The following is a 12,742-nucleotide window of genomic DNA, read 5'->3' on the forward strand; positions in this document are numbered from 1 at the left end:
AGTCATGATATACTGTGCAGTCTTAAATAATGATGCCTGTTGTTTCCAAATTGATTTTCCTTGTTTATGATTCCCAGTGGAGGTGAGTACTGTGAAGGGGAAGCCCAGTGCTGCCACATCCAGGTGCTCAGTAAATACTGTCTGAACTGATGCATTCGTAGGAATGAGTATGTGATGACTGATATAGGTGAGTACTATGGAGGGGACGGCCAGGGTGCTGGGGGAGAATGGAGGAGGGGGCTTGCCTTGGTGAGTGAGGAGGAGGAGGGTAAGGGCAGGATTTCCTGAGAAAGTGACATTTGAGCTAATCTAGAAGGATGGATTGGAGATAACCAGGCAGGGGTTTGGGGCCGAGGGAGGAGTGTGCACTGTCCTCTGTGGTGGGAAGGAGCATGGCTTGTTCCAGAACCACGGAGAAGGCTGTGTGGGAGGTGGGCAGGAATGGAGGGAAGAGCGAGGGAGCCGTGCACACGGCAGAGAGGCAGGAGCAGGATCACCGGGGAGATGGCCGTGGGCGCTGGCCTTTGTCTTACGAGCAACAGAGGCTGTTGTGTGGCTTCAGGTTAAAGGGTGACCTTGACATTCAGTTATCTAGGCAGTGGAGTTAGATGAAGAGGAGACATGGACGGTATGTTCTGGAATCATAGTGAAATTAAATACCATCGGCATGAAAGTTCCAAATTTTAGAAGAACCTTAATTTGCATTGGGAATCCTATGCTGATCTTCAGATTCCTCCAGTGATTTTTCGCCCTTGCCTCTCCGACTGCCCAGGCAATAATACTTACTGACTAAATCTCCTCTGCGCCTCCAGCTCTTGCCTGCTCTGTCCTCCCATTTTCACTACCTCCATTTCCTCATCTCCTTGGCTCCTTAACTCCCTTAACACAGTCTCACTCTGTGTTTACGCTGTGTATCCTAGTTCAGTGAGGATGACCACCACCCATTTGTGGGAGCCAGAAATCTGAGACTCATTCTAGATTCTTTCCTTCTTCTCCCCAACTTCATCTAGTTGGCCGCTAAATCTTGCTGATCGCATTTCTGAGCACTCTCATCATTCTCGCATTTTTCTGTCCCTGCTGCCTTATTTCACACCCTCCCTCCTTCTGGTCTGTGTTCTTGCCAAAGCCATGTCTCCTAATTGGCCCCCACCTCCAGTCTTGGCCCCCTTCAAACCAGTCTCATCTTCCAGCCAGAGATTCTTGTAAAGTATAAATCAGCCCAGAGCCTTCAGTGGCTCCCTATAATTTATTTCAACTCCATGGTTTAGCCATCTGGGTTCTTTATGAATGAACCCTCTCCAACTCATACCTGCCACTATAGCCAGACTTGCAGTTCTCCAAAAGCCTTTTCATGCCCTTTACATTTTATTCTTTCTGCCTGGGAAGCCCTTGCCAGCCCTGTCTGCCCGGTTAGCATCTGCACTTCAAGACTCAACTCAACATTACTCCTTCAGGGGCCTCCCCTGCGAACATTCTGCCCTCTGCCATAGGAGTGAGATGCCGTCCTCTCTGCCTCCACCTTCTGTGCCATCCTTGGTGGTGGGCGGGCCTGTCTCCTCCATCAGACTGTGTATTGCTTAGCGCAGTGGTTGTCAAAGGTAATCCCCGGGACACCGGGGTCCTGGAAACCCTTTCACAGCTGTGATCCATGTGTTAAAAATGGTTTTTGTTGTAACCAAGGACACATACTGTTACAGCCATGTCTGTTGGGAGAAACAATGGGCTAAGTGGCTAGAGAGACAACTTGCTCAGAGCAAGAGGGAAGAACTGTAAAGTCAAACTAGCGCTAAGGAACAACCGAGAATGCTTCGCCTCCTGAGCGTAGAAGACAGTACTCAGGAAGAAGAGCAGGAAGGGGTGCTGCTTACACTGTTGAAAGGTCGGATAAACGTGGAGTCAGTTTAAATTCTAGGGTGTGAAAGTGTGCAGACAACCCCTAAAACTGGAGAGCCACTCTCTTAAAGGCTAGGATCATGTCTTGCTTGTCTTAGCACAGGGTCTTGAGCATATATATAATAGGTACAGGATGCTTGTGGTGTATAGAAAGAAAGGAAGAGAATCTCCTGGTATGTTTTCTCTCTACCTATAAAAACCTGTTGTATTATTCCTAGTCTTAAAACGTTTCTTGGTTGGGTACAGTGGCTCACGCCTGTAATCCTAGCATTTGGCGAGGCTGAGGCAGCAGGATTGCTTTAGGCCAGGAGTTCAAGACCAGCCTGAACAAGAGTGAGACCCCGTCTCTACAAAAAATAGAGAAATTAGCTGGGTGCAGTGACATGTGCCTGTAGTTACAGCTACTTGGGAGGCTGAGGCAGGAGGATTGCTTGAGCCCAGGAGTTTGAGGTGCAGTGAGCTATGGTGATTCCACTGCACTCTAGCCTGGGCAGCAGAGCGAGACCCTGTCTAAAACCAAACCAAACCAAACCACCTTTTTTGACAATTCTGCCAACAAATACATATGGACAGCACAGCACTGGTAGTGGGAAGTAGCACGGGGCTCACAGGCAGGGGGCTGGCTTCTGCCTACAGATGTCTTTTCAAAAATTAAACACTTGTCAAATAGAATTTAAAAGTCATTTAAAAATCAAGAGCTTTTCCATAAAAAAAAATCAGGATTTCTAGGTTCTCTTGAAATAATCAGAGGACTGACCATGCTGGTCTCATGTCTGGGCATGGCGACAACGGGCTGAAGCTGGGTAGCAGCGCCTCTTTTACACGGGGCATCTGTCGCAGCCCCCACTGGTACCACTTCACTCTCGTGTTGGCTGAGATGAGCTAAGTGCGGTAACACGCCAACCCCCAAATCTGTAAAGGCCGAAAGCCATAGAAGTTTACTTCTCACTCACATAAAGACAAATTGGGTGTTCCTAAGGGGCAGGGAGCTCTCTTCAAAGTGGGGACTCAGGAACTCAAGATCCCGGCCGGGCGCGGTGGCTCACGCCTGTAATCCTAGCACTCTGGGAGGCCGAGGTGGGCGGATCGTTTGAGCTCAGGAGTTCGAGACCAGCCTGAGCAAGAGCGAGACCCCATCTCTACTAAAAATAGAAAGAAATTATATGGACAGCTAAAAATATATATAGAAAAAATTAGCCGGGCATGGTGGTGTATGCCTGTAGTCCCAGCTACTTGGGAGGCTGAGACAGGAGGATCGCTTGAGCTCAGGAGTTTGAGGTTGCTGTGAGCTAGGCTGACGCCACGGCACTCACTCTAGCCTGGGCAACAGAGTGAGACTCTGTCTCAAAAAAAAAAAAAAAAAAAAAAAAAAAAGGAACTCAAGATCCTTGCGTTTTGTGGCTCCCAAGCCTGCTGTGCTTGTCTGCATCCAGCAGATGGACTGAGAAAGAGGAATAGGTCTGAAAGTGATGTGCATCATTCTGCTCACATTCTGCTCACATTCTGCGGATTGTGCTCCATCACTTGGCCATACCGACTGCAGGGGGAGGCTGGGACATGTAATCTTGGAGTGGGCCCAGAAAGAAGAATAAACAGGTTTGGTGAACAGCCAGCTGGTATCTGACCTAAGTCATGTCTTTCATCTGCTTGGTCCCTTGAGGCATTTGAGTTTGCAATCTCTGCTCTAACAGCAGTAGGCCTTGGAGATAAGGAAACCTAGGTTGCAATCACTGTGATGTCAGCTCCAACAGGGCAAGAACTTAAACTGTTTTGTGCCCTGTTGTATACTAATGCCTAGAGCAATGTCTGGCACACAGTAGGTGCTTAGCAAGTCTTTGCTGATTATGAGAATGACTCCCCCTTTTGCCCCTGGTAATAATAATAGCTGACATTCACGAAGTGCTCATTACGTATGTGCTGAACTGTGAGCAGGTTGGGCGTTATCTCAGGAAAGGGGTGCTACGATTTGGACAATGATGGTAGCCACAGGATTAGAAAGAAGGGTAAATGTGAAAATTATTTTCTTTTTCTCTTCTGTCATTTTCAGCATTTTTCTGGAGCTCCCTTTAATCTATATATTGATGAGAAAGTGTAACATATTTTTTCATTGGCTGACTGCTAGGGTGAAAAAAACAGCTGTTTTCAATCTCTTGTAGTTTTGGTAGACAAATGGTTGCTACTTTCAGGTAAGATTTTTCTTCCTGTGTATAACAAATTACAATTCTATTGAACTCAGTTGTACTTCAAATGGATTGTAATCTGCTGTCTTCTGTTTGTCAGAAAAGTTAGCGTTATTTTCAGAGTCACCTTGACATCTTTTAGCAGTACACAGCATGGAGGGTGGAAGGTCTGACAATTTTCCTACAGTTTGAGTTCCTGATTGTGGTACAGTTGAAACAATTTTTTTGTTGTTATTGTTGTGATTCTCTAATTTATTTGGGGGCAGGTTTGAGGTTAACTGGAAGGAATTGATTGTATTTTTCCTTTCCCTGTAGGAATACAAATAAAATTCTCTATATCTTGTTATCCCTGGCATCGCATCTTTGCTAGTTATTATGGGACCAGACAGCCTGAAGACCTCACCTGGGCAATTTAAGGTGATAGCACCAGTGTTCTGGGTGGCAGGAAGTGTAATTACCTTTGCGTGAAGTACGTCCTATCACATGGGCAGCAGGGTGTGGGAAACCCACCTGTCCATTTATTGAAGGGGCTGCTGATACCGCAGCCGCTTAGCTACAGGTCTCTTTGCTTCTCCCAGACTCTGCTTGAATCCTTTTTGCCAGAAAAATGTCCATGAGAAGATGGAAAAATACAATAAAAGATATGTATAAACACATAACTAAAAGAAATAAATTATTACAATATTTACAGAAGTATTGTGAAAGGAAGGGATTACTGTGGATTAAGTTGGTAGAATTTCTGATGAGTTGGGTTAATCTGAAGGGGGACCTTGAATGGGGGTTGAGCGGAGAAGTGTGACTTGAGGGGGTTGTTCTAGTCACACTGGGTAACTTGGACAAAGCCTAATGTAGGCAGAGTAGTGAAGGAGACTCAGCTAAACTCACTCTTTTTGCTCCCTTTAACTTATCGATAATGCTAACTCTCTATGTGCTTTCCCCTTTCATTTAAAGGCTTCAAATAATTAATTGATATATGTTTTAGGCCTTCCGTCCCTTTCCTAGATTTCGTCACAATTTCTTTAAAAGTGAAAAATCTTTGTCTCGTTTTTTAAATTTATTGCAAGGCAACCTTTTAATGACAATAAAGGAAAATTTTAAAGGGAGGAAAAAATCATTCACAGACTCCCTACATTAATGCCTCAACCATACAGCTTTTTATCTGGTTGGAATGCTAAAAGTTCCAATGTGGTGGTCAGCTATTAAATAGTAACATCACACCTGCATTCACTCTATCCCAGTGTTAGTGGTCCACACTGCTTCTTATGGAGAGGTGACTGCAGGAACTGAAAGCTTAGAAACTTTTATGGCAATTAGACACTGGTGGGACTTCTGAGTGTGTGGTCAGTGGACTTGTCCCATAGAGCAGGAACTAGACAAGTTTGGGTGTGGTTGAACTTACATGCTGAGTTGCAGATGGCATGAGCTGTAGAAAGACAATTTGGGAGGTCATGGGGTGGAAGGTTAAAATAAGCAGACAAGGCACTAGTCCTGCCCACTGGATAGAGCACTACATGGCTTGCTACTGCATTGTCACTCACTCTTCTTCCGTTCACAGCCTAGTTAGAAGAAGAAGAAAAATCACCCATAATCCCAGCAGTCTAACATAGTCATTGATAGGATTGGTGTTTTTCCTTTCATCCTTTGTTTTTTGCCTTCTACAAAGACATTTGTAACCCTAATCCATCAAGGTTTCCTAGTTGACCTATTATGGGCAATTTTTGTGTTTCATATATAGTCTTAGGTAATGATTTAGTAATCAGTTATGTCTCCTAATTGTCTCTTCTTTTAGGAATTTTCAGCTCCTTCTGCTCCAGTTAGTGTTTATAAAGTCCTAAGATTTTTGTTTTTTTGGGGAGGGGGGAAAAAGACTCTTCTTCTCTATTCTAAATTTTGCTGGTTTATTGCCATGCAACCAGAGAACTGTTAGAAAATAACTCAAATGTCCTTTTTAGGATTCTATTCTCCTTAATCCCAAGGGTTGCAGTAGTTGCAGTTTTATCCTCTGTTGGTTTTCTTTCTTCCGGTAAGATAAAATTCTTAAAAGTCACCAGGCTTACCTGGTGGTTGAGACTCCAGGAGGTGACTTGGCCATCTGGTGAAATGGACATCACCTCCTACACAAGGGCATCTCCCATGGTGGAATGCCATCCAAAGGGCCACGGGTCTGAATCCCCCTGGCTCTGCCCGCTGCCCACTGGCCATCTGTTCCCCCTCACCCTCCAGGGTTTATTTTGGCTTTGCATGCTGACTGATGAGATCTCTTCTGAGTCACCTGTGCCCACCTTGTGCTTTTTTTTTTTTTTTTAAATCCTTTCCCAAACCATGGAAACCGTTCCAGGTTGTACTCACTCAAGTTTGTGCATTCAGAATGACAAAGATGAAGAAGGAAGGAGGACATGGCCAGGCTTTGGTCATATTCTTGTAACACTGCTTCTCTTTGTTGGGGCTCCTTTACCTTGCGGGCTTAGGTTTTTAGCTAAGAGCATTGTAAAGCCAGCCCTTGCTGGAAAGGAGCTGACTCCACGCGTGCTGATAGGAAATCGACTTTTGATTCCTCACTGGTTTGTTGCTTATCTCAAGCCATCTTTAAGAAAGACGTTTAATTAATCTGTTGTGAATTTAGTATTCGTTAATAGAAAAATAATTTGTAAGACAGTCTTTTTGGCTCCGGCCCTTCAGGTACAGCACATCTTTAAGAGTCAGTGGTACCTTCAGATGTATAGAAATCAACCAATCAAATATTTACAGAACATGCATGGCGTGCTAAGTAATGCCAGTGCCCAAAGCAGTACCCAAAGTGGTACCAATAGTGCTTTTAAGGAATACATGCAGGGACATGACTGCATGAAAATCGCTAATTGAATATGAAAGGTGAAGTATCCAGGTGTAAAATAAGTGGTATATAGAATAAATGGACTGAGTTGTCAAATTCAGCATCCACTTTACTCTGGGTTACAATGGGAATGGACTGCTGGGGTCCCTAATGCTAAGAACCTGCCTAAAAGAGCCACAACTACTTAGTATCTGTGACTTGGAACCTTAGGAACTAAGATGGTGCTACGAGTCCCCTGGGAAACTTCTGAGCTGTTAATTTTTACCAGAGCAGGTCTTAGAGAATCACACACCAGCAATAGAATCCTTAAAAGAGAAGTTGGCATTTTGCTTCTGAAATATATTCTTAGCCACAACGCACAGTGGAAATTGTGGAATAAAATTATCTTTAAACTGTTCTTGTTTAAATTGCCTAAAACTGTAGAATACCTTTACTGAACACCTCTGTGACATCTAAGTTATAGTAAAAGTAATAGTGTCTTGTTATTCTGTCAGTATTTACCATGTTCCTGATGCCACGCTGGGTGCCTGACATGTTTATTATAGCATTTAATCTTATGGCACACATCTTATGAGGCAAGAACTATAATTAGTCACATTTTGCAGATGGGAAAACTAAGGCTTGGAGAGGTGATGTAACTTGCCTGGGACCACACAGCATGATGTTGGATCTGTCCCTCTGAACCCAAGGCCTGTGCTCCTGTCCACTGCTAAGCTAAATGCTCTCCAAGACTGTGCTGCTCCTCCTCTGCCCAGTGAGCTGCAACCCAGGCTGAGATAAAGCAGTTGTACCTGATAGGCACCTATTGTGTGCATTACAGAGACCTCTCACATCTGCCATCTCTGTAGGATGGTCTGGCCACGAAGGGTGAAGGTGTGAGTGAGCATGGCCTTTGCCATGGTGGTATTCACATTTGTGTCTCCTCATTTCAGATTTCAAACACACACTAAGTGATGTTTATTTCCAATCTGCTATTATTAGGGGTAAGGAGAATTGACTAGATTGTGTTTTGTACCTTCCTCCATGGCCCCATAATGCCTGAGACTCAACTACACTGGCATGAATGCTAGGGAATTATAATGGAATTCTTCAAAATGCACACGTACAGATTTAATCATGCTTTTGATCTTGTTTTAACCTTTAAAAAACACACGGGCCAGAGTCACACTGTGGCCACATCTACATAAAATTTAGATGCTGTGGAATATGGTTCTGAACTTGCCCGTTGAGCTTGGTGAATTGGGAATATGTCCCAAGGACCCGTCCTGTTCCCTGCCTTTGGTGGCACCACGTTTCTTCTGCTGGCAATATTGAAAATCATGTTTTGGTTTCTAGCTACTCTTTATGGAATTCTCACAAATTTGTACCAGAGAACTGGATCTGAGGTGGATGTCAAGAATTTCCTGCACCTATGTAATCAATTTTAAAATATCCAATAGATTTCTTATACCAACAGTAATTATGGAGCACCTGCTGTGCTCTCTTTGACCTGAAGACGCACCATTACTCTTGTCCAGGTCATTTATCAGGGCAGCCACTAACTACATCTAAGTGACCTCTTGTCACCTGTTCACCAAACATTTACCAAATGCCAGTTGTCTGTAGGAATTGTTAGGTGTTAGGGCATAGTCATAAATACCTATAATGTACTAGGCTGAGGCTGGGGGAATCTTGGTCAAAGAAATGCCACCAGGCATTGGAGCTCAGAGGAAATCCCTCAGAGGGAAACAAACAAACAAAATAAATAAATGCTGGGTAGACAGGTAACCATCATTTAATCCATCTCCTTATTTTTTTTATAGATAAGATACTGAGGGTCAGAAAAGAAACATTTGGTTAAATTAAGTAACCAATAATATTGGTTTTCATTTTAGGGTTTGGCAACCTCTTTAGCTTTAAGCACCACCAATAGGATTAAGGAATAAAATTGCCCTATAAAACATTTTCCTACTTTGACTCTCATTTTTCTAAAAAGCCAGCCTGGTGGTGGAGAGAATGACTATCATAAGCCCTCTTTTCTAGATGACTTCAGACACAGAGATTAGATGACTTGTTCATGGTCACTTAAGCTGATTATTATTATTATTATTTTTTTGGGGGGACAGAGTCTCGCTCTGCCTGGGCTAGAGTGCTGTGGCATCAGCCTAGCTCACAGCAACCTCAAGCTCCTGGGCTCAAGCGATCCTCCTGCCTCAGCCTCCCGAGTAGCTGGGACTACAGGCATGCACCACCATGCCCAGCTAATTTTTTCTATATATATTTTTAGCTGGCCAGATAATTTCTATTTTTAGTAGAGATGGGGTCTCGCTCTTGCTCAGACTGGTCTTGAACTCCTGACCTCCAGTGATCCTCCTGCCTCGGCCTCCCAGAGTACTAGGATTATAGGCATGCGCCACCGCGCCTGGCCCACTTAGGCGGATCAATGAGAGAGCAGGAGCCTGAGTGTCTTTTCTCCATGTCCACCACGCCCTGGCTGGAGCAGTGTCCCTGTCTATCACTGGGAGGCCCACAGCATAGGCAGAGGAGAGGGAAAAGGGAGAGAATAGATTGCAAGTGGAAGGGGAGGAAGGTACGGGGTGAGCAGTGTGGTATTTTGGGGCTTGCTATGTGGTATTTTGGGTTCTGCAATGAGGTTGCCATTCTCTGGCACTGACTGGAATGTGTGGGTGGGAAGCTGTTTTGAATTTTTCTGGTTCTCCCTGCTACCTTTATTCTTCCACCTTCCTACAGAGCCTCCTCTTCCATTGAGATTCTTGCCTTCCCTCGCCTTCTGTCACCCGACTTTGCAGGCGCCTGGCTTCATTTATTGAGGATTTGACCCTGTTCAAAAAGTCTCTCTGCATGCCGAGTCCTGCCATCAGTCCAAGCAACATCAGGATCCGTGCTCTGTAGCACACCCTGTCCTTCCCCCACAGCTTCGAGGTTTTTGACTTCTGGATTTGAAACATCTTCATTTTCACTTCCGTTCAGCCACCCTTTCCCAGTGGCCGTGCTCTGGACCACCCTCAGGAGCTTGCGCCACCTCTGCAATCCCAGACTCTAGTATTCCAGTCTCTGGTCACAGCCTCTTATCATTCTGGTGCCCACGCCCTTTCCCACTTTGCCTTCTTCGTGGCCTCACTCAGGTTTCTACTCCTTCCACCTTCATCATCCTGCTTCTTCCTTTACCTTATCTGTCCAGCCCGAGCCCCCTGCATGTCTCACCCTCGCACCCTCCGCCTTGGGACCGTCAGCCATTCACTGTCTCTGCCCTGGCCCACGTGCTGCTGAATGGATAAAAATACAGCTGGCAGTTCGATGCCTTTATGCTTCTCGTTTCCAGCATCCCTGGAGTCAGCTGGCCCAGCGCTACCCGCCTCAGCAGGGGCTTCAGTGCCACTTGCAGTCTACTCGTGGGTGCCTCAGCAGAGCCACTTTCCATCGCGCCAGATGGCGCTTCCCAGTGACTCTCCTTGAGCCTACTCGCCCGCTTCCCACCGCCCAGTATCCCTTCTGGACAGATGGCTTCTGTGGTCCCTCCTTCCCCTGCTCACTCCTTAAATGTGGGGGCGCCCCAAGGTTCCGTCTTAGCCTTCTTCTCTTCTGCCTTACAACACGACATCTAGGTGTGGACGATTCACAAGGTTGCGTCGCCAGCATGGTCTCTTCCACACTCCAGCCCTGTTCTCTCCGATGGACACTTCCGGTTAGCTGGTCTCCAGTCACCTCACACTCAGCTGTTTCCCGCCTGACGCCCTGACCTGGCCGTCCTGCTGTCTCCCCGGTCCTGGCGAGTGGAGCTGTCTGTGCGGCCCCCCAAGCCAGAAACCGCAGAGGCATCCTAGACTCCTCCTCTTTCACACTGCACGTCTGGTTGTTCCTGTCAGTTCTTTCTCCTTCGTATTTCCTGTGTCTGCTCCCTCCTCGTACAGTCTGTCATCTGGATGGGCTCTGTAGCCCCCCGTCTGGTTGCCCTGAGCCCATCTCCCTCCCCCGTCCATCCTCCTTGAATCCTTCTAAATCATAAAACAAATCATACCTCCTTCTTCAGCCTCAGGCTGAAAACTCCCAGATCTGTTTTATTTGACTCCCAGGGTGAGCCTGCACTATGTTTAAAAACAATTTTCTTTTGGCTTTACTTGCCTATATTAAATATCAGAAGGTTCCACATGAAGATGCAGATTTCTGACTTAGAAACCAGAAGCCCTGGCCCCTGGCTCCTGCATTCCCTCGTGGGAGCAGCTGGCTGGAGCAGAGGGACAGCTATGCCCCTTCGACGGGGCATATCCTCTGCAGTTAGTCCCAGACCCCACCCTCCTGGGTGTGCTTCACTCACTTGTGCCACCCTTCTGGCTCCTGCATCGTCTGAGTTAGAGACCTTTGGCTTGTGGCATAAAGTTGGGCCTCCTCCCACTCTGAGGAGCCCTGCTCTAGTGCTCGTGCCCTGCACCCAGAGAGCTTAATTCTTGGGGTACCTCACTCAGCGTTCTGTTTCACACCTCTGTCTCGGCACACACTCCTCTTCTGGTTGCAGCACGCACAAGAGGCGATACTCTCTTCTGAGGGTCTTGGCAGTCAAGTAAGATGACAGTTTCATCTTTAATCTTTTGGATCGGGGGTCCATGAACTCCTAGGCTAGTCTTTTCTAAATTATTTTGATGGACATGTACAATAAGAATACATTTTATGTTTTGACCCAGTACACACATGCACACACACATACATACACACAGACCCACAACTGAAAAAAAAGGACCAGGAAATACTTATGATTACCTCTCTTCCCTTTTCGTCTTCTTTTCCCTTTGCTTCTCTTCCCTCCCTACCTCCCTCTCTTCCTTTTCCTTCCAAGCTGGTAAATCGATTTTATGATCCACTAATGGATCATAATTCCTACTTTGAAAAACACTGTCCTTGGTGGGGGTGCCTATCAGTCCTTGAAATTACATTTTTAAATTTAGTGTATATCATACCTGTGCTTTTTTGGGAGAGAGAAACTTTCTTAGCATTCAGCTTTACAAGGGTCCCACAGCTCTTGATTTAGATAGTTTATTTTCAGCGGGATTTGAAGTCTCCCGGCTCATGCACCCCGAGCACAGAAATTAGTGATAAGTATTTTGAATGTGGGCTCTCATGTGTCAGATCTCTGACATGGCCTGTGTTGTTTGTTGTTAAATGAAATTAATATTTGCAGAATCTCAGGGAGGGTGAAATGGATCCTTTAAATCTCTTGTACACACGAGAAGGTGAAAAGCTGGGTGAAGCACATAAAAAGGATTTACTTGGTGAAGGAGTTTTAATAAAACTTTCATTTAAAGTCGGGTAAGTATAGACAATTCATGGAAAAAAAACAATATAAAGAAAAGGACATGAAGGTCATGAACAGACAATACTGTGGCAGGATGCAGGTAAAACAAACTGTGTGTGATGTGTATAATTACGGTAATAATGAAATATCAAAATTATTTCAAAAAAATTTTTAGAAGTCAGATAAAATAACAACCCAGAAAATGTTTTGTTTTTTTTCTTTTCTTTTCTTTTTTGGTTTATATCAAGCCATTATTCAACACCTGCCCTGAGTAATAAGAATGAAGAAAACTGTGGTGAACAGAATAAATGTTCTTGCCCCAAATAAATCTTTCTTTTCTTTTCTTTTTTTCTTTTATTTATTTATTTATTTATTTTCCCTGGGCTTAGCTCAGCTGAACCTCATGGATCTTTCAATTCAGAAAAGAAGAATGGGAAATAAAAACCGAGTGTCACCAAAGCATTGATGTGAATAGAATAAATATCAATGCATTGGTGCCAAAATATGTAACAGAAAAACTTAATTTAGGTTTGGGGGAGGAGGTGTGAG

General features: G+C 45.0%; 1 protein-coding gene across 2 annotated transcripts in view; it reads left to right on the plus strand.

Moving 5' to 3' along the window:
* The window catches only part of KIAA1549L (KIAA1549 like), a 269,352-nt gene that overhangs the window by 16,187 nt on the left and 240,423 nt on the right, over positions 1 to 12,742 (plus strand). The window lies entirely within an intron of this gene.

This window comes from Eulemur rufifrons, chromosome 6, assembly GCF_041146395.1.
Source record: "Eulemur rufifrons isolate Redbay chromosome 6, OSU_ERuf_1, whole genome shotgun sequence".
NCBI classification, from domain to species: Eukaryota; Metazoa; Chordata; class Mammalia; order Primates; family Lemuridae; genus Eulemur; species Eulemur rufifrons.